The 16,938-nt window shown below is 39.2% G+C and overlaps 1 pseudogene; it reads right to left on the reverse strand.

The window, feature by feature from the left end:
* The window catches only part of LOC111729712, a 49,002-nt pseudogene that overhangs the window by 3,128 nt on the left and 28,936 nt on the right, over window positions 1-16,938 (reverse strand).

The raw sequence follows: 16,938 nt of genomic DNA on the forward strand, positions 1-16,938 counted from the left end.
GCCCATATAGGATCTAGCCCAGTGATCCCTACACATTTTACTCACAAGTATCCTAAAAGGATTTGGAAAAACTGCATACCCTCTCACACATTTTTAAATTGACATTTAAGATTTTTAAAGAAATTATTTAAGTTTAAATAGTTACCAGTGATATAACTTCCACCACATTATAATATTGACATTTTAAATAAAACTGTTACTTCACTCTTTTAAATGTATCCAATGAGATCTAAATGCCATAGCAATTTCACACCCACTATCAAACATTTTCAAAAGACAAGATGTTTTTAAAGTTAAAAATTTTATAAAGTTCCTTTTTCTCCTTAACCTGTATTTAAACTCCACTCCTCCACGGAACTTTATCCTAGTATATTTTTATGCTTGAAAGCATTTTATTGATTACTTTATCATATTCTTCTGCAGCAAAAAAGTATGCATATTATTTAAATCTTTTCTGTAGTCATAAAATTTCAAGTGTTAAAAATTTACTTCTGAATTTAGTTATTATTATAATTTTTATTTATTCACTACTGATCAAAATAGTACATGTAAATTATAAATCTTGACAAATATCAAACATAAAATATATCATTGGAAATCCATTTCATAGATAGACTTTTTCCAATTCGCTCATGTATTCAAAATGAATATTACTTAATGCTACAGGGTTTAGCATGAATACCATTTCGATTTTTATGTTTATTTGTGAGCACTAACAAAATGTTTTCAAATGAACTAGCTGATAGAAAAGGATAAACTTGTTTTAACAATACTCTCAATTCTTTGAATTCCTTATAAGTTACATGTTTTAAAACATCAGATAACCATCTATTATCAAAAAATTAGTAATCTATCATATGACAAAAATTTGGAAACCACTTGATTTGCAAAATGATTGACTATTCAGTTGTTAAATTTATTTATTTTCTTAACATTGGCACTATATTTCAAATATCCCCCTATTTGATGTCCTAGAGGTTTTTACACAGCAGGTTAATGCATCTATTCTGAATAAATAAGAAATATGCTTTTCTTTTTAAAGTAAGAGACAGATAATTGCGACGGGGAGGTGGGAAAGGCAAACCAGCATGATTTCTTGATCACAGGCTGGTTCTCAGGGAGGTAAATTTTAGCGGAAAAAATGTGAGAATCTGGAAATTTATTCTCTTTATGCTATCTATAACTGGTACCCCAGTTTTAAGATTACTAGTCTAACCCAGTTTACTAGATATCTCTAATTTAGGAAACAAATGCAGGCGAATAATCAGTTCAATCACTCTAATTCAGTAACTGCTTAATAACTAGCAGGTTGTAGAAATGTACAACAAAGAACAAGAAGGATATGATGTGGGCACTTCCAGGATAAGGTAGTTAAAAAGCTGTCAAAGGACAAATAGAGGTAGGAACATTGGGTGATGATGTCAGGGCTTAAAATAGAGAGGATGACTGTGAGCAAGGACTGAAGTCTTCAGTGCGTAACAGAAAAGTCTGAAAATGAGGAAGGTGAAAGCTGGTACACGTTAAGTGAAGATCCTTTATTTAAACATGAAATGTAGGATCATGAACAGTCTCCACTCTGAGTGCCACGAAAACATAAGCATCTACAAGAGAGAGCCAGTCTCAGTTAAGGTAAGAAAGTAGACAGAAATAGGTGTTAAGCATGAGGAAATTGCTTTAGTACGTACCAAAACCCTTGTCGCTTTGCTTTTCTTGACTCCTTTGTAGATTTCTCTCCCTAAGGAGCTCTGCAGGACAGGCTGTAGGAAAAGTGAGACCATGGTGGAGTCCATATGTTAGGTAACTAGTCAGACATGAGTGACAGGGGGAACAGAAGGAATCGGGGCCCAGCCTACAGACTGACCAAAGAATACCCCAATGGTAGTAGAATTCTAGGTACATACATGCGCACTAGGCATAAGTATATAGCAGCCAGGTGTCAATCAAAATGACCTCTCTTGCCAGTCACCTAGGAATGCCTTTGTAACCACACATCACAGCCCAAATATAAGGCAGACATTCCTACTTTTGGGCCCTTCTTTTTGCCCTCTTGTTGTTGTGGCCATTACAGCGCCCTGCTGCAGCTCTCATTGCTGAGACCGTGTGCCTCCTGGGGGTATTATTTGTCTTTCTAAAATATATTTTTTAATAAAACTATTAAATCTCAATGAACTGTGATTCTTCACTACTGTCATTTCAGGAAGAACCAAGGGAAAATGCTAACTACTCTTCTGCACTGTCGTTCTTCATCTCTCTCCCCTGACACATAGATAGCACCCACACTAATGTCAACGTTCAAATCCTAGGATTCTTGGAACTGGAGGAAAGGAGAAAAGCCAGAATTTTGTTTCATCTGTGATGCTAAAGAAGAAGGAGGCCTCAGTAAATCCCTGGGGGTGCAAGATAATATTAGTGCTTCAGAAGCAATTCTTTGGAAAATGAAACATTATATTCTCCAAATAGTTGGATGTGATTCACCAGTAAGCTTCTGATGTAGATGCTGGAACTGAAAACATAACCACTAGAAGCCCAGGCGGCCACAGCTACATGGGAAGCCACTCAAGATCCACCCAGGTCCCGGGAAAGATTCAAGAGACTAAAATTGTGAAAAAGAAAGGAAATATCCTTAATAGTTAATATTCCTGTGAGATCAAGGGACAGACTATTTAATTGAGAAACATTATTTTTGTATGGAGGCATGAAAATGGAGGAAAAACAAAATGGTTCAACAAAGGGTATTTTTAAAGTACTGGTACTGTATTAAATTGTGTTGCACTGTCATCTGGTGGTCACTGTAAAACTGTGCAGTGACCAAAGTTAGACACTGCATCCAAACATAAAAACAGGAAGAGGAAAGAAGCAGAGGTGAATTCTTATTGCATTGTACTGGAACAAACTGAATTAAGTTCTACCTTGACACAACCCATAAGCTTTTCTGGCAAGATCAAAGAAGCTGTACAGCCAATTGCTTTGGTCTCTGGCAACATCAAAGAAGCTGTACAGTCAATTGCTTTGGTCTCAGGTGGGTGTATATGTGATATACCACTGATTTTCCACAGCATAAGCTACTTTATCGCCAGGCTGCCAGCATGCAAATCATAGTTTGGCCACTGGAAGACCTTGGGCAAGTTATTTAATTTCTCTTGATCCTAGTTTCTACATCTGAAGAACAAGGTTAATAATAGCACCTAATATAGAGGATAAGTTTGAGAATCAAGTTGATTCATAAATGTAAATTGTTTAGAGCAGTGTCTGGCACATAGTAAGTATTAACTATTACTTCTCTAAGGGCTGACCACAGATTTCTTAAACTCAAGAGACAAAATAAAAGTGAACGCTCTCTACCTCCTTCTTCACTCGTGCCTGGAAAAGAAGAATACAGTTATGATTGGTCAGATTTCAGGATGTTAACCAGATCCAGTCCTTGTAGACAGAAAAGGACAATATAAATAGTCATCTTCTGGTTAGTGCCACTAGTTCAATTTCTACTGGTTATGTCGGGTGTGGTTTTGCATCATCAGAGTCCTTAATGTGTGGCTTTGGGCTTATGGAGAACCCATTCTAAAACCTCCAATTTATACCTGAAACTAATATAATACTGCATGCCAACTATACAGTTTTTAAAAAGAAAGAAAGAAAGAAAAAAACCTACAGTAATTTCCCATTTCTCACAAGCCCCACAGGATCTGGCCTCCAGCCACTCCTCTGTTCTTATTCATTCCCACTAACCCCCTTTCTCACCAGTCCCCAGCCATGGTGGCCTCCTTGCTATTGCTCATACTGGAGAGGCATGTTCTACCTGAGGGGTTTTATATTCCTGTTTGTTCTTCCTGTCAAGTATCTCAGGTCAGTCACACAGGTGCTCCATGCCAGCATGACTGACCCCCAATACAAAATGCATCAGTTCAACCTATGGGGTTGCTGGAGACTGAACAGCTAAGGTCAGTCACATGAGTGTGCCATGCCTACATGACTGGCCTCCAGTGAAAACCCTGGACATCAAGGCCCCGGTTAGCCTCCCTGGATGGCAATAGTTCACACATGTTGTTACACACCACTGCTGGAGAATTAAGCATTGTCCACACAACTCCACTGGAAGAGGACAACTTGAAGCTCATGCATGGTTTCTTCTAGATTCTACCCTATGCACTTTTTTCTCTTTTCTGATTTTAACCTGTATAATATTTCTATAATAAACTGTAACCATGAATATAACATCTTTTCTAAGTTCTTCTAACAAGTCATTGGACCTACCTTTGACACAGCAAGAATTAATCCATTCATTTTATGTATAAAAATAATTCTTAAGGAGTTTTAAATAAATAAATTGATTGTCAATTAATGCAAATATAAAGAGAGTACATTAATCTGTCATTGGCTAGATGAACTTATAACACTATATCTTTTTGAGCCAACGAATATTTATAAAATATATCTTAAATTATAATAAAATGAAGACTAATAAATATTTCTATTTGTTTGGTGTACCAACATATATGACATTAAACAAAATAGTCTTTAAAAATCATACTTAATTTTTATTTAATTGCATCTAGACCAGGAGTCTTTCATGAAAAATATATTATTTTTAAGTTCTTCACATCGTAGAAGAATGAATTAAAAGCAGAATGTCAACTTCTCACCTCAAAATTTCACAAGAGAACTTATAAGCCTTGTTTCAAATATTTATCAGACACACCTACATTTACACATGAACAAGGTTTTCTTTTTTCTAGTACCAATCAAGCCATAATAAAGAATACAAAGGGCATGGCTAAAATGGAAAAATGATAGAGAAACACTGTGAAGTACTGAAAAAACACATTGTATTCTCTCATCAAACTTCAAACTAACAGACTTCACAAGAATAATTTAAGAAGATGACACCTTATACTTTTGAGTCAAAGTAAAAATTTTAAACAAAAAGCTTAGTGAAATTATTACTATGGACTAACAACCATTTTTCAGTTGTTGAAGAAGATGAATTTTTGAGATTTTCCCAAATTTAATCTTAGGTACAAAGTTCTTTCTAGAAACTATGGCAATGAATTCTATTTTACTGATGCTATTTAATGTTCTGCTTCAGAATCTTACACATCAGACACCTGGGTATAGAGGTGGATCCATGATAAATTCATCTTGCTCTCTTTTGCTTGTTTAAATATATATGACAATAAAACCTCGTAATATCTTTTGTTTCAATTTCTTACTCTGAAATGTAGTAAATAAACAAGTTAAAAGTTGAGCTCCTCTGTGTAAGTCCGCGTGAGATCTCTGGGTCTCACCCAGCTATAGTGAAGTTGGCTAAAGAAATATTTACAAACTGTAAAAATAATAAGGCAACTCATGCAATTATAATCATCATGTCTGGTCCATGCCCTTCAGTTGTTTGTTCAGAAAGTAATAAAGCACAGTGTAATTAACAAAATTACTGGCTGAAAATGAGAAAATAATGAGCCATTTTCAGCATTTTTCTGTTTGTCATAGAAGATACTTAGAAGTTCTTTTTCATGTAAATATATTCAAACAAAATGGAATAACAGCTGTTATTCGTTTTTAAAAGGACAAGGACTAACTCTGAGGAGGTGGGAACAGCAGAGGAAGAGTGAATGATGAACACAATATTGGGCATGTGTATTTTGAAATGCCTTACAAATGTAGAGGGGTAAAAATGGCAAATACCTAGATAAATTTACATGAAGCTCATGAACTTCACTCTCTGGTTGTGGGTCTGTCTCCCAAATAGCAGATAACATGCCCAATCCCTTTGCCACAGGGCAGTCTAACAAGTAACAGCAGACACTCGGCTTGCAAGAGCTGTCAGAGCATGCTCATCAGATAAATGGAGCAGACTAACTTCAGAGTAGGGAGTGCTCAAGGATCAGAGAGATGGTAGAACATCCTTACCTCTGACACCAGGTTGGGTGGGGAGGAAGAGGTGTCATCCTCATGAAGAGAGGTGGCTGGGACAGGAAATGTTAGAGCTCTGTCGATGTCTTTTTCATCATGTACCTCCAGAGCACAGAACAGAGCTCATGGTAGTTTTATAAAGGACCACAGGTTAAAAAGAAGTAGAAGAAATTAAAGATGTTTGTAAACTAGAAATGAAGAATTTAAAAATTTATCTAAAACTTGAAAATAGAACAAAAAAAGTATTGTGCACCCTCTCAAAGTCATATACGACATTGTCTAAGAAGCCCAACTAAGAGATAGCTTGATTCTCTAGGGAGCATAGTGTTGCCTGACTTACTATTTATTATTGAGTAGGACCCAGACTCTGTAAAGTTAGATGTTAATTTGGAGAAGATGAGTAAATTGTGAGTAAATTTTTGTCCCATAGAAAAGATAACCCCAAAGGCTGAGTCCTGTAGGAAAGCAGCCAGTTTTGTATCTAATTTTGTAAACTTATTCCACCATTTTTTTCTTTAATTTAACACATATACTAGTCCCTCCCATCTTGCTGGTTTCCTCATTGATGAGTTAAGCAAATATTTTATATATTCTCATACTATATTGTATGAGAGTCATAGTTTTCTGGTTTTTGTTTGTTTAGTTTTTTAAAAAGTATAGTTTGGTGGAAGTAAGGAATGAAAGAGGAAGAAAGGAATTTTCTTATGGCTCATTTCAATAAAGAATAACATTGGCACTTTCCCTCACCTTCATTACCTCTCCTCTCCCTTTTTCCATTCCTCCTCCATCTGCAAGCTCTCTCTAATAAATCCACCAAACAAATTGAAAATAATACAAAAGGCATTTTCTGCCAAAACACGACAGAGCTCCTGAGATGGACCAATCACAGCAAGAATTCTCACTGCTTAACGGAGGAAGAAAAAAGCAATGGTATAATCCAAAACACATAACTTCCTTCTGGGCTGCAGTCACTTCCTATGTTGACTGAGGGCATAAAACTAGAGAGATTTTTGCCTAACTGCACCCCACATACCCTGGGCTACCCGCTGATACTCCTAGGGGAACACAGGCCAGGACTGGGGTGTGGGAGCAGGGCTCTGGTTCCTCATCTACCAGGGCTTACATAGAGGGGCTCAACTTTCAGCTTCTTTATATATCACATTTCAGAGTAAGATTTAATTTGAAACAAAGGATATTATAGGGTTTTATTTCCATATATATTTAAAATGTTTATGACATTTAAATGCTTCGAATATTATTTTCTGACATTGGACTTTTCAATGTGCTATAATAATTCCATTTGGATAATATATAGAGAGCACTTTTAGTATACGTAAACTATTATACACATCTATAATTACAATGAACATCTATTACATCCATTATTAAATAGTATTCATAACTGGGCTAATAACTACAACTTGTTTAAAATACTTTCCCTTTGTGTGACATTATGTGGCATTTAAATTATTTATGTGCAGCCATATAACACTGAATCAAACTATTTCATCTGTTTATAAATGCAATTTATGCCTCATGTTGAAGAAAACAAAAGCTTGCTTATGACAAATTTCACACACTGGAGAAAATGTACATTGATGGGGACACATCAAGCCAATCTCGGGGTCACAGGCCTGCTAGGTAATTGCCAGTCAGGTTGCAAAGCAACCTCCTTCCCAAATCTCAAACAATACAACAAGCGGTTTTATTCAAATAAAATGGTCTCTGAGAGAAAAGAAAGCACAGCTTTGTTTGTTTGTGTCTCTTGATAGTCAAATCGAATACTACACAGTACTCAAATCCTTACTCTCACCTCCTATATTGCCTCCTCTTCAAACTGGTTCATTCAGATGTTGGTGGTAGTAGTAGTTGGTTGTCCGGTCATTTTTTTAAATGCTGCAATGGAGTTTCTTTATGATTATATATATTTGGGGGGAAATGTGTATTAGTCAGAACTAGATCCAACAATACATCTTTCTCTAGGCTAAGGATGACTGTACAGGGCTCCACAACTACCAGTAACCCAGTTGCCTTCTATCTTGTTACCCTACCATCCTCATCATGTGGATCCTACCTTAGCTCCTGGTTGAAGATATCTCTCCTACTTCTAGCTCACATGTCCTCGTTCTGGCCAGTAGGAAGGAGAAGAGGGAAAAAGAAGGGCACTCTCCATCTCTCCTCTGCGGACGGACATTGCTCAGCAGATGCACCAACCACGTCCATGTATAAACTCTTGACCGAAACTTAGTCTCGTGGCCATAATAGCAGCAATGGAAACTGGAAATTGGTCTTTAGGTCCAGCAGCCAAGTGTCCAGCTAACATTTGAAGGTTCTGTGACTGAGGATGAAGAGAAGAATGGCTATCAGGGACTAACTTGCAGTTTCTACCACCATCCGTCCCTTTGGCCTCCCAAATATCTGTATATACCTTTTCTCTCCCTAAAGGACACATGCACACCCTCCTCAAAATAAGACAACAGCCAAGTTCCAACCAGGCGCAGTCTCTAGATCAAAGTCTAAGATTTCTGGGCCAGGACTAGATATGGCTCTCTGATCTAGTGACCTATAAGCTAGGACTAGATATGGCTCTCTGATCTAGTGACCTACAAGCTATAAGGCCTCATCTGCCTCAAACACGCCCAGGACGCAACGGAGGAGCAAAAATCGGGTTAACTGCAATTAAATCTATGATTTGGTAAAGAGAAGTGGGGAGAAATACACAGCAGTCACTATTCCATAACAATGAACTAATTCGTTGTTCTTTGGTAGAAAGAACAAGTCCTTATTTTGACCATCCGACTTCCCCTGGTCCTGCTCTTACCGAATAACTCCCTTGTTCACTATCCTGTTCACTTCTTCCTTGTTCATCATCTTCCACAGCCAAACGGAAGTACACGTAAGGAAGTACATTCATGCGCTCCTTCACAAAGGGGACATATCCTGAGAAATGTGTCCTCAGGTGCGAACACCGTAGAGTAATCTTACACAAACCTGGACGGCCTTGCCTACTACACACTAGGCTCTTTGGTACAGCCTATTACTCCTAGGCTACAAGCCTGTACAGCATGTTACTGCACAAAACAACATGAGATTAAGTCAAGCACCAGTGAAAATGATGCAATCAAGAGACACAGTAAACACGAGATGTGTGAGGCCGCTGCCAGCATAACACAGCATGCTGTTTTACAGCAAACTTTCTATAAATAGGAAGAGTACACTCTAAAATAACAATAAAAAGCATAGTGCAGTAAATACAGAAACCAGTGACATAGTCATTTATTACCATTATCAAGTACTACGTACTGTACATAATTGTATGTGCTATATTTGTATACGACTGGCAGCACAGCATGTCTGTTTACACCAGCATCACCACAGACATGTGAGCAATGCATGTGTTATGCTAGCTACAGCGTCACTAGGCAATTGGACTTTTCGGCTCCATTATAATCCTATGGGACCGCCACTGCATGTTGAGCCCATCAATGACCAAAACGCCGTCACATGGCACGTGACTATATTATCTTCTTGGGAGCTGCACAGCTTCTCACTGTTTGTGGGTTTTACAGATGGAACAACCGTGGGCTTTTACAGCCAAGCTCACAGTTCCTTTATCAACATAATTTCTTCGAAAACTTAGTACAGATTAGATCTGTTTGTATCCAGTAGGTTCCAGGTAGCCCACACACCAATATCCCACAACCAAACATGTCCACACGTTTTTAAATCGAAAGACTCTGGTCTGTACTAAATGGCCTTTCTCCTCTACCTGTGGCTCTCTCTATCATAGAATGGCAGAGATCTAGAAGTCTTCAGAAAGAAAAAATATACAGTTTTAGCATAAAGACGGCATCCTTAACCTGATCTTTGTTGCACTGAGCTCCCATTGTCTGGCAGAAAACTTAATAGAGGTGTCAAATAATGCTTGAAGCCACAATTTTATCTCCTGCTTAGGCTGCCTTTTCACAGCCACTGCATATAACTGCTTCATTTTGGAATACCATAGTGATTATCTTTTCCAAAATTCAAGACTCCTAATTCCGGACTTCAGTCAATTTAAATTAAAGGCCTCAAGCAGAGAGCATCTCCCAAAGAGTTGTACCTCCTCCTTCTGTCTCTGCTTGCAGAATGGTGAGCTCTAGCCTGAATTTATCTCTCTCTAGGACTTGATGAAAGTGGCAGAAAGCAGCCAACCCACACAAAAACTGTATTTTACCCATCATTTTCACTAATACCACATCCTCAGTGGGCAGGCGGTTAGCTTCCCAACTGTGGCAGGTTTTTGTTTTTTTTCATATGTGCTCACTGAATAACAGTAGTCATCAGGCTTTCTCCCTGAAAAATCCAGGTCCTTGCTGCCTGCTGGTCAATCACCAAGCCAATGTCACATTTTTAGTTTCCGTCTGATGCATCTTCCCATTTCCAAGTACCAAAATATAAATTAGTTAGGATTGAGTTCAGCAGGAAATAAACAAATAAGTAAACAGACAAACAGTGGCTTAAACATACTAGACATGTATCTCTCTCTGTCTCTCTCTGTCTCTCTGTCTCTCTGTCTCTCTGTCTCTCTGTCTCTCTGTCTCTCTCTCTCTCTCTCTCTGTCTGTCTGTCTCTCTCTCTCCTAGAAAGTCTAGAATTTGCATGACCAATCTATTATCCTAAGGGACCCAGGATTCTTTGATCCTGTTTCTCTAACATCTTGACCATGCATTTTTAATTTTGTGGCCCAAGATGACCATTCTAGCTTCAGTTTTAATATTCACATGACAAGCAGCAGTAAGGAAAGAAATGAGAACAGCATGCTCCATCTTTTAAGAACATTTTTTAGAAGTTGCACGATACCTCTTCCATTTACTTCACATTGATCATATCTGCAAAGGATATGATGTTAAGAAATTTAACTTTTCTTCTAAGTGGCCATGAGCTCAGCTAAATTTAAAAGTTCTAATACTGATAAAGAAGGAAAGAATGGATATTAAAAACACCTAGCCCAAGGAGGAATACGTCTTTCCTGTGTTTGCTGTTTCCTATTCCATGGATAATGTTCTGCTTATTCGACACTCCTGGCCTTGCACAGCACTTCCACTCATTCTCCTAGGGGATGGGGAGAGTAATTTAATCTGATTTGTGAATTTGAAAAATCCTTTGAATTTGAAAAATGTAACTGGACATGTTTAAACTACCTCTTTCTTCTCGCCTCTCTCTTAAAAGTAAGTTGCTTACAGAAAATACACAATAAACTCTGCCCCCGTGTCCCTGATTTTGTGGAGGTATTTCCCAACACAGGGGCCCATGAGAGTTTGGCGTTGCCTATGACTGTGTATAAATCTGTCTAATCCTGGAGATCAAAATTAGGAAGCACACTTGGCTCTGTGTGTGTTCGTGTATGTCACATACTCCAATATCAACATTATCAATAACAAAGCTAATAATTTAATCTCTATCTGTCTCACATCGTCTTGTCTATCTCTTAAACTGTTCAGAACCCATGCCTATAAAACAACAATACTATTTATTTGACCCATTTTCAAGACAGCATAAATAACAGATGCTCATTGTGAAAATTGCAACCAATATAGGCAAAAGTAAGGAAGAAATTAAAAATCACAAGGAATCCCAATTCCACCATTTGGGATTGCCTTTGTGGGAGCTTTGGGATCCCAGTAGGAGACTATGAAACTGGTGCCATACAAGACCCAGGAGAGCCATTTTAAGAATGCAGGCTGACTTGCCAACCATGGTTCCAGCTACAGACCTGGAAACAGCTTCATACCTTCAAGGAGTCCACTTCAGCCCCATTTGACTTGGTCCTGTCACCAGCACCACACACCAGGGGACCCTATAGTCATGTATACTTATGTGTCAGGTAATAGGCATACTGAACTCGGTCCTGGCTATGGGCCTTGAAGTGGCCCAAGAACCAGCTCCAGCCCCTCCCAGCCATGGTCTATGAGCCCCTGGAGGTAAGCCCACCACATTGAGTCAGACCTTAGGTTCTGAAAGGGCCCTGTAATGGGACTCCCAGCCTGACCCAGTCAAAGTCCACAGTCTTGCTGGCACAAGGACTCTGCAGGAGATACCCCTATCTGCACCCCTCAAGATCCTGAAAGGACCCTACGCTTGGCTCCAGCTCCCTTACAGCCAGTCTCAAGATCGCAGACCTGCCAACTCAAGATCACAACAGGAGACACTCCTGTCTGTGCTCCCGGAGATCCTGAAAGGGCCCCATACTCAATACAACCCCTCCCAGCCGCAGCCTCTAGTAGTCTTGCCAACACAGCGTCCCAGCGCAAGATACTCCTGTTTGTACCTCAGGGGACCCAGAAAGGTCCCTGTACTAAGCTCTAGTCCTTCCAGCCATGGTCAGGGGCAGTCCATGGATCTGGGATAGATAAGCCCATTGGAGCCTCCAGAGCCAGTTCTAAAGACCTCCATCCTGGCTGAGGAAGCTGAAACAGCCTGGGCTCAGTCCCAGTCTCTCTCAGTCACAGCCCAGGGTCAGTCCTGCCCACCCAGGGATCTACTCAGTGACTAATCATCAGGAAAATGTAAATTAAAACCACAATGATCTATCACCTCATGTCTGCTAGAATGGTTATTATCAAAAATAAAAGAAGTAACAAGTGTCAGTGAAAATCTAGGAGAATGACCTTTGAACAGAGACCTAAAAAATGTAAATAAAATGAGCAGGTATAAGACAATGAATTCTAGAGATCTGCTGTACAACATTATAGCTAAGACTATGTATCATACACTTAAAAATCTAAGAGGGTAGATATCATGTTAAGTGTTCTTACTATAATAAAAAGTTTAGTTTAATTTTTGAAAAGATATCCACAGAAAAAATGGAAATAGCCCATAGATATATGATTAAAAGCCCAACCTCACTGATAACTAGAGAAAGGCAAATTAAAACAATGACAAACCACTTTCGTATTCATCATGTTATCAAAATTTTTTTAAGTCTGGTAATATTGAGTGTTGATGCGATGGCAACAGGCAAATAGCTTGTGGGCATCACCACTGCAGAGCATTTGGCTCCACCAGTTTGGAGAACAACTTGGCAGTGTGCATTAAAGTTGAAGACACTAATATCACACAACCCTACAACTCTAACCCATGTACACAAGGAGACATGAACAAAAACATTCTGATGATATTTTTAATAAGAGAAAGAAATGGAAAACCAAACCTCCACCAATAGGGAAATAGAAATAGATTAGCTATATTCATACATGGAATCCTGGTCAGTGGTTTAAATAATGAATTCTAGACAATGTCACCAGAGAAAAGTATCAAAAATATAATGCGCAGTAGAAAAAAAGGAAAATTTTGGAAGGAAACAGAAGTGTGAGACCACTTATAGAAAATTTAAAATCTGTAAAGAGATACTTTATAATACCGATGGACACATGATTATGTATTTAAAAAGTTAAAAGTATGCAAGGCAAGGATAAACACTCAATTAATGACAGTGGCTAGTTCTGAGTGGAAAGAGAGAAGATTCACGGTTGCTACTTTACTGTTTAATTTTTTTTAAGATTAAATCCACATATTGTTAAAATTTGATCTAGTTGGACTGTGGGTATGTAACATGGATACTTATTGTATTATTCTATCCTTGACTATTTTTTCAAAATATTTCACAAACTAGATTAACTACAATTAGTTTTAAATATCTCACAGAATTATCAAATATGAAATTCGCACAGCCACTCATTTCACACATGAAAATTTAGCTGTCCAACAATGCCCCCTGCTGTTCAAAATAGGCTATGGCCAGTAATTTACAGCGGGAAAAAAAAAACCCTCCCTGAAGAAGCCAGAAAAGTCTCCCACGCACTGCCCTCACTTCCAGTCCGGCAGGGAGCAGCCTCTTCATCAAAAGTATCATGTTTTGGGATCCGGAAAATATGGCAAAAACATACAGTTTATGGAAAATATTCTATACAGGGGGTTTTTCCCAGTCAAGTGAGGAGCCGTGAACTTGAGGAACATTGTGCAGGGCACACAAGGAAAGTAGCCTGTCTTGGGACCTCTGTGTATCAGTGTATCTAAAACAAGAGAATGTAGGGGCGGGGATAGGGCAGAGGGGGACACTGACCAAGTGAAGGTCAAGGCTAGCATCTGAGCTGCCCAGGCCTGAGAGAAATCTGATCCAACCTCTTTACTTACAAAAGAGCAATTTGAGCTTCAAAGAGGAAGAGTACCTTTTCCCGGGTCACCGAGTGACTTGAAGCCACGTGAAGACAAGCACCCAGAGAAAGTGCTACTATGTTCTTGTGCATTAGCTGTAATCAGCCTCCCTGATCATTTCCATGATGATGCCCTCAAGCCCACTTAATATGCTACCCTTTCCCACCATCTTCATCACTGACCTCATGTGCATGATGGGGCTATAATAGAATCATCCTCCCATATTAGTTCGAAACTCAGCACTGCTTAGAAAACCCTAAGAAAATCTACACTAAATCTGCACTAAAAAGAAAATCTACCTCTGTGTATGTTCCCTATTACTGCTGTAACAAATAACTGCAAATGCAGTGGCTTAAAACAATACAAATCTTACAGTTCTGGAGATATGATGTCTGAATGGGGCTAAAATCAAGGCATCCACAGGGTTACATTGCTTCTGGAAGCTCTAAAGGCAAATCCATTTCCTTGCCATTTCCAGCTTCTAGGAACTGCCTACATGCCTTGGCTCATGGCCTCCTTCCTTCTTCAAAGCCAGCAGTCACATCACTCCAACCTCTGCTTCATGTCTGCTTGTCTGACTCTGACCCCTCGCTTCCCTCATTCACTTACAAGGATATTTATGATTACATTGGGGCCACCCAGATAATCCAAATTTCCCCCATCTCAGTGTCAGTTGATTAGCAAATAATTCCACCTGCAACCTTGATTTCTCCTTATCACGTAACAGAACATATTCATAAATTCTGAGGATTAAAATATGGACATCTTTGGAGGAGGGGGGCCTTATTCTGCCTACCACACTCAGTCATAACCAGTGCTGGCTTGAGGAAATTCTGCTGCTTTAACTCATAGACTTTCCTTTATCCTCCCTAATATTCAATTCTCTCAATTCTCTGTCTCTGTCTCTGTCTCTGTCTCTCTCTCTCTCTCTCTCTGAAATATACACAGAGATACATACATACATACACACACAATAGTTTTATCTGCAATTACTGGACTAAAAGTATACAGGTTATTCGAAGAACAAGAATCATATCATTCATCATTTGATAATTTCACATATACAAGATGCCTGGAGGTGGAAATTTTCTCCCAATCTCTCTTCCCAGTATCCATAGCAGGGTTCTTCTGCTAGCCAAATCTCCATCAACCTCCTGAGATTCCTCTCCCAAAGCTCCAACCCAGTCTACTTCCTGCATATTTCTAGAACCCCTCAGAACATAGGTGATCAAAAATTGTTTTTATTTAAAGAAATATTTATTGAGCACCTATCATATGCAGCATTGTGCACAAAAATACCTGCCCTCAAGGAGCATAGTACCTACCCCCCGCCACACACACACACACACACACACACACACACACAAGTCTAATTTCAGAACTCAGAGCCACACCAGAGAGGTGCGGGAGTGCCAAGGGGGAATAATTAACTCTGAGCCTGTGAAGCTTGGAGAATCTGCAGTGGAGACTAGGTAATATTTTGACAAGAGAGAAACGAAGAAAGAGCATTCCAGGCAGAGGGGTTAGAATAAGTAACGATAAGGAGACAACATTGGAATGTTTAGGGACAGTTGGATGTATCTTGAATATGCAGTGGATGGAAGAGTGGGAAATGAGGCTGAAAAGAAGTGTGAATCGGGCTATGAAATGCCTTGAATATCAATCTGAGTGGGCGTCCCGACTTCTAGTGTCTCCATATTTCCTCATTGCCCCCCCATATCCTTAAGCCTGGCAGGAAGAGGATTGATTGACCAATCGACTAACTAGAGTTGCAGGAAGGGCTTCCTCCTCTGTCTTGTGTAGACAAGCCCCCTGCCCAGCATCCCCTGAGAACCTAAAGACTGGAGTAACAATTTCGGTCTCTTCCTACATGAGTATGACATAACTTCCCTGAGCCCCTTTCCCTCTAATTGGGCCTATAACTGTTATGGAGCACATCCCTTTCTTTGTTAATTACTCTTTCAGAATTGCAGGTGGAATGCTGCCTGGAGAAGGGCAAAAGACAGGAAAGATCCAGGGTATGTGGAAAGGTTGCCACCTAGGCTTTGCAGGATTTCTGGGCTCAGCTGCCACCTGGAGTTCCTGGAATCACAAAAGAGATCAGAAGTTGCTTCATTCATACTTTATGCCCAGAACTTATATCTTCTATCATTCTAATGAGGCCTCCGTAAAATTTTGGCCCCTTCACAGATTTGCTCCATTCTTTTATTTCTCAGGGCTCCCAACACATTCTCACCAACTCTGCCTCTCCTTTCTCTACTGATAAAGCTCCACATCAATCATTTTTGGGGCCTCTTCTTCCATGAAACTTTCCCAGATTATCACCATACTTTCCAAAGTCTGATGACTCCTCAGGGCTCTCAATGACTCCTTAGGACTTATAATTTTAATTTGCAATAGTCAGCTAGTAATTTTGTTGAGGTCACATCCAAGAGGATGATGATCAGGCAAGGAAAATCAGTGAGTCACTTTTCACAAATATACCAGAATGTCTACATTTCATGAGTTGGGTGTGATGGATCATGAAATCTATTGCAAAAAGAAGAGAGAGAGACAGAGACAGAGAGACAGAGAGAGAGAGAGAGACAGAGAGAGAGAGAGATACAGAGAGACAGAGAGAAAATTTTGTAAATACAGGAGTGGAATAAGCAGCCAAGGAACTAAAGGTGAAAGAAGAGGTTAAAAGGAAATATCTGTGTCAGAGACTCAGGAATAGGAAGTTGTGGTCAGGGGCCGGGGACTATTTGAACTAAGAATTTCACAAATAGAATTTCACAAATGTAGGTAATGCATTAGGTCCACGTGTAGCCAAAGCAGTTAAGATGAAACTTACTA

The sequence above is a fragment of the Pteropus vampyrus genome, unplaced genomic scaffold, assembly GCF_000151845.1.
Source record: "Pteropus vampyrus isolate Shadow unplaced genomic scaffold, Pvam_2.0 Scaffold276, whole genome shotgun sequence".
NCBI lineage: Eukaryota > Metazoa > Chordata > Mammalia > Chiroptera > Pteropodidae > Pteropus > Pteropus vampyrus.